We start from the raw sequence: 5628 nt of genomic DNA on the forward strand, positions 1-5628 counted from the left end.
GTAAAGATTTACAGCCTCAGAAACCCTGTGCAGGGTCGCTATGAGTCGGAACCGACTCCACGGCACATAACAACAACAACAACAATTAGCAGCTGCTTAGTGTTTATTTTTTTTAATGATGCTAATAGCAGTTAAGAGCTAAGAAGCTCTGGTAGCATAGTGGTTACCAGTCAGGCTGCCAATCTCAAGGTCAGGGGTTCGAAACTACCAACAGTTCCGCAGGAAAAAGATGACGAGTTCTGCTCCCATAAAGATTTACAGCTTTGGAAACCCTGTGCAGGGTGACTATGAGTCAGAACCGACTCCACGGTACTTAACAACAACAACAATAACAGTTAGCAGTTAGGAATCCTGGTGTGGCACTGGGGGTTAATGCGCTGGACTGTAAAGTAAGCTCACCAGTAGCTCACCAGTAACTCCTCAGAAACCCTATACAGGGTAGTTATGGGTCGGAAATGACTCGACAGCACTTAACAATAGCAGTTACGAGTCCTGGTGTGGCACTGTAGGTTAATGTACTGGACTGCAAAGTCTGTTTGAACCGCAAGATTGAAGGTTCAAGCTCACCAGTTGTTCCTTGAAAACCCTATACAGTGTTGCTATGGGTCAGAACCGACTCCAAGGCACTTAACAACAACAACACATAGCAGTTAATGAATACTAATGAACAACAGTTGTGTTGGGTTGACTCTCACCCCTGGTTGTTGTGGTTGTTATGTGCCGTGGAGTCGGTTGCGACTCATAACGACCCTGTACAGGGTTTCCAAGGCTGTAAATCTTTACGGGAGCAGAAAGCCTCATCTTTCTCCCGCGGAATAGCTGGTATTTTTTAACTTCAGACCTTAAGATTCGCAGTCCGATTCATCACCACTAAGCTTGTGCTTAAATGATTTTTAACACCTGCACAATGTAACGTCACTTACCCCACCTCCTCCCTGTGCTTCCAGTTTTCATTCCTCCTCCTTTCCTAAGCCTTCTGAACTTTGTCCTAGGGTAAATGCTGCCTCTTTGATATCAAATGATTGATTACCTGAAATGTGCATACCTCCCTAGTGTTGTTGTTCCACTAATGGAAGTCCTGGTGTGGCGCTGAACTGAAAAGTCCTTTGAACCCCCAAGGTCAGCAGTTCAAGCTCACTAGTCGCTACTTGGAAACCCTATACAGGATCACTATGGGTCGGAACCGACTCAACAGCACTTAACAACAACGACAAATAAGTATGTATCGTTTAGCTTAAAATTGAGCCATTGTTGTTGTTGTTGTTGTTGTTGAGTGCTGGGTTCTGACTCATAGCAACCCTGAATAGGGTTTCTGAGAAGCGGCTGGTGGGTTTGAACCGCTAATCTTGAGGTTCAAACTGAACTTGTAGTCCAGTGCATTATCCAATAACACCACACCAGAACTCCAAAACTGAGCCATGGGGGTGAGTTAATTTCCAGACCTGAAGGGTGACTAAGGGCCACAGTCTCTGGGGTTCCACCAGTGTCTTTCAGAGCACTAAGGCTAGTCTTTTTTATGATTTTGAGTTTTGCTTCATATTTTCCTTCTAGTCTATCTAGGAACTTCTACTGTGATCCCTTTCAGAAAAGTTGGCTGTAGTAGCCAGGCACCATCTAGTTCTTCTAGTCGCAGGATCATGGAGGCTAAGGTTTGCATGGTCCCTTAGTTCATTGGATTTTCTTCATTCTGCTATACTCTTGATAGGGAGAGACCAATATTTGTACCACATGAGCTTTTAAGACACTAGAAAATGACATAAGTTTATAGCCTGGTAAATGAAATGGCAATAACTCAGTGGAATTCAAATTCAAAAAGTTCACCGAAGGTTCGCCGAGCTTCCAAGGCCGCCGGACGCCGGACTGTCACCATGAAGTTCAACCCTTTCGTGACCTCGGATAGCAGCAAGAACCGTAAACGCCACTTCAATGCTCCCTCGCACGTGCGCAGGAAGATCATGTCGTCCCCGCTGTCCAAGGAGCTGAGGCAAAAGTACAACGTGCGCTCCATGCCCATCCGCAAGGACGACGAGGTCCAGGTGGTTCGAGGACACTACAAAGGTCAGCAGATTGGCAAGGTAGTCCAGGTGTACAGAAAGAAGCATGTCATTTACATCGAGAGGGTGCAGCTTGAGAAGGCTAATGGGACAACTGTCCATGTGGGCATTCACCCGAGCAAGGTTGTTATTACCAGACTCAAATTGGACAAAGACGGGAAAAAAATTCTTGAACGCAAAGCCAAATCTCGACAGGTTGGAAAAGAGAAAGGCAAATATAAGGAAGAACTTAATGAGAAAATGCAGGAATGAATATAACCTGTTTTGGAACCACAGTTTAACCCTAGATTTCTAGCCCAGTGTGTGTTCCTTGGAAACTCTTGCAGATGACTTTGCAGTATTTCATTTCCATCTTACTCTGTTCTTGATATGTGGCTCCATAAATCTTCCTTTGCAACTTTGATTACCAATATTACGAATAAAAATTGGGAATATTTCCTAACTGCAAAAAAAAAAAAAAAAAAAAAAAGTTCACAGAAGATAAGAAGAAAAATATTTGTGAATCCCTAAATTCCAAAATTAACTTCCTTTTAAAAATGTGATGGATCAAAAGAAGATGTTTTGTACTGAATGCTCTAGTTTAATAGGTGTAATTCATTGGACTGGAGTCCTGGTGTGGTGCCATATGATAAGCATTAGACCTCAAGGTCAGTTTGAACTGCAAGATCAGTGGCTCAAATTCACCAGCCACTCCTCAGAAATCTTATACAGGGCGGCTATGAGTTGGAACCAACTTGGCAACACTTAACAACATACAACAAAAATTCATTGGACTAGTACCACTCATCCTGAAATTACTTATAGCAATATAAACATATCACAATTTTTCCAAATTCTGCATCCATTCCTTGATGTAGTAAATAATAATAATAATGATGTAGAAAGTGAAACTATTTTATAATTTGAAACTGTCACATCTGCAGACCCCATACATAACAAAAATCCAGATCCTGTTTTGTGGAAGTTTTCCTTCTAATGATATAAATTATTAGATTGAAAGAGGACCAACTTATTGTTAACATCACAGTTGACCATTTGAAAAGTCATGTAAAAAGTTACTGATGGGTAAACAATGATTTTGGACAGTGAATAAGGAGGATCGTAGAAGAATTGATGCCTTTGAGTTGTGGTGTTGGAGGAGAATACTGAAAGTGCCATGGACTGCCAAAAGAACCAATAGATCTGTTTTGGAAGAAGTGCAGCCAGAGTGCTCCTTGGAGGCCAGGATGGCTAAACTTCGTCTCTCCTACTTTGGACATATTGTCCGGAGGAAACAATCGTTGGAGAAGGATGTCATGCTGGGTAGGGTGGAGGGTCAGAGAAGAAGAGGAAGACCCCCAACGAGATGGATCAGCCAGGTGGCATCATTGATGGACTCAGGTGTGGCGGCGGTAGTGAGGTTGGCCCAGGATCGAACATTGTTTCATTCTGCTGTGCATGGGGTCGCTATGAGTCGGTTCCGACTCGATGGCACCTGACAACAACAACAAACAATGATTTATAGCCAGATCTAAGGTGAAAAGCTAACTGAACATTTTAAGAGTATGGTTACTCTATTAACCATCTGTCAACTTTACGTATTATTTTTGCAAACTATTCCATCCTAAATTATTTAATTCTCAAACTGATTTATAAACATGAAAACAGTTCAAGTCACAGAGATTTTATGTTATAATAATTAAACTGAAGGGATACCTTACTTCATGAAGTGAAAACAAAAATCAACTTTTTAAAAAGTCAGTATTGGAAAGCCATTTTGCAATATATTGTTTATTCATCTTTATAACAATCTCTGAATGTGAACCACCTGTTTGAGGCAGAAATTAAGTGTTTGGTTCTTACAAAATGGAAATTTGAGAGGCTTACTTGAACTTGTTGCTCAGTTTGATACATTTTTATCAGCTCATATTTCAAATATAATAGCAGGAAAGAGCAGCCCATCATATCTTCAACAAACTTTAACTTGTGCATAATGTCAATGACGTTGTTAAGTACCATCGAGTCAGTTCTGACTCATAATGAGTTATAGGATTTCTAAGGCTATAAATCCTTGGGGGGAGTAGAAAGCCTCAAAGTTCTCCCAAGGAGCAACTGGAGGACTCGAACTACAGACCTTGTGGTTAGCAGTCCAGTGCTTATCCAACAGCACATCCATGGTGTTAATGATATTGTTTGATAGTTTCTGCATCCAGTTGGATCACTTTTTGGAATGGGCACAAACATGGATGTCTCCCAGTTGATTGGCCAGATAATCCGTCTGTCTTAGTTATCTAATACTGCTATAACAGAAGTACCACAAGTAGTGGTGGCTTTGGTGGTTATATGCCTTGGAGTCAGTTCCGACTCATAGCGACCCTGTACAGAGTTTCCGAGGCTGTAAATCTTTAAGGGAGCAGAAAGCCTCATCTTTCTCCCATGAAACAGCTGGTAGTTTCGAACTGCTGACCTTGCGGTTCGCAGCCCAATTAGTAACCACTACGCTACCAGAGCTAACAACCAGAAATTTATTCTCTCACAGGTTAGGAAGCTAAAAGTACACATTTAGAATGCTAGCTCTTGTGGAAGTCTTTCTCTTTGTTGACACTGGGGACTGGTCATTGTCTCCTTTCAGCATCTGTATGCCCAGAATTCCTTGGTAGGGGTAGCTGGGCACCATCTAGTTCTCTTGGTCTCAAAGTCATGGAGACTGATGTTTACATGTCCCATTAGTCCATTGGATTAATTGATTCAAAGCATTTTCAAGTCTCATCACTCTTCTTTCTTCTGCACATGAAGAGACCAATAGCTGCACCTTAAATGACCACTTATGAGCATTTAAGATCCCAGATGCTGCTCACCAAAGTAGGATGTAGAACATTGTCTTTGTGGACCATGTCATGCCAATTGACCATTGTGTTTCCTAAAACTATGGTCCTGACCTCCCCCCACACCCCCAAGGCTCAGCAACTCATTGCCTTAGGATTTTGATGTCTAAGAAGTTTTCATCATTTTACCCACTGTATGCTCCACCACATTGCTAGTTGTGTTTGCCAGAAGGGTAAATACACATGCAAAAATATCTTCTTTCAAATGCTTATATATTTGTGGGTATACTTCCACTCTTCCTCCATACCCATTCAGCCTGTGTCTCTGTCCATTTATTTACCTGCAAAGTAAAATATCTTTCTTATACATATTGGGAAGCTCATGCTATAGCAATGCGTGCAATCCAGATACAAAAAGAAAATATCAAAAGAGAAGCTGAAAACAGCCAAGGAAATGCAAACAATAGAGTATGTATTTATGCTGTTGTTGTTGAGTGTTGTGAAGCCAGTTCCAACTCATTTGTTATTGTTGTTAGGTGTCATCGAGTCAATACCGACTCATAGCAACCCTATATACAACAGAACAAAACACTGCCCAGTCCTGGGCCAACCTCACAATTGTTGACACTCTTGAGCTCATTGATGCTGCCACTTTGCCAGTCCATCTCACTGGGTGTCTTCCTCTTTTTCTCGGACCCTCCACTTTACCAAACATGAGATCCTTCTCCTGACTGTCGAGAGCCAGCCCCGACACTCTTATTTGGGGGTCC

At 41.9% G+C, this 5628-nt stretch overlaps 1 pseudogene; it reads left to right on the forward strand.

Moving 5' to 3' along the window:
- The first annotated feature begins 1868 nt into the window (after positions 1 to 1868).
- Positions 1869 to 2306, forward strand: LOC102816553 (annotated as a pseudogene).
- Positions 2307 to 5628: the final 3322 nt, after the last annotated feature.

The sequence above is a fragment of the Chrysochloris asiatica genome, unplaced genomic scaffold (assembly GCF_000296735.1).
Source record: "Chrysochloris asiatica unplaced genomic scaffold, ChrAsi1.0 scaffold00022, whole genome shotgun sequence".
NCBI lineage: Eukaryota > Metazoa > Chordata > Mammalia > Afrosoricida > Chrysochloridae > Chrysochloris > Chrysochloris asiatica.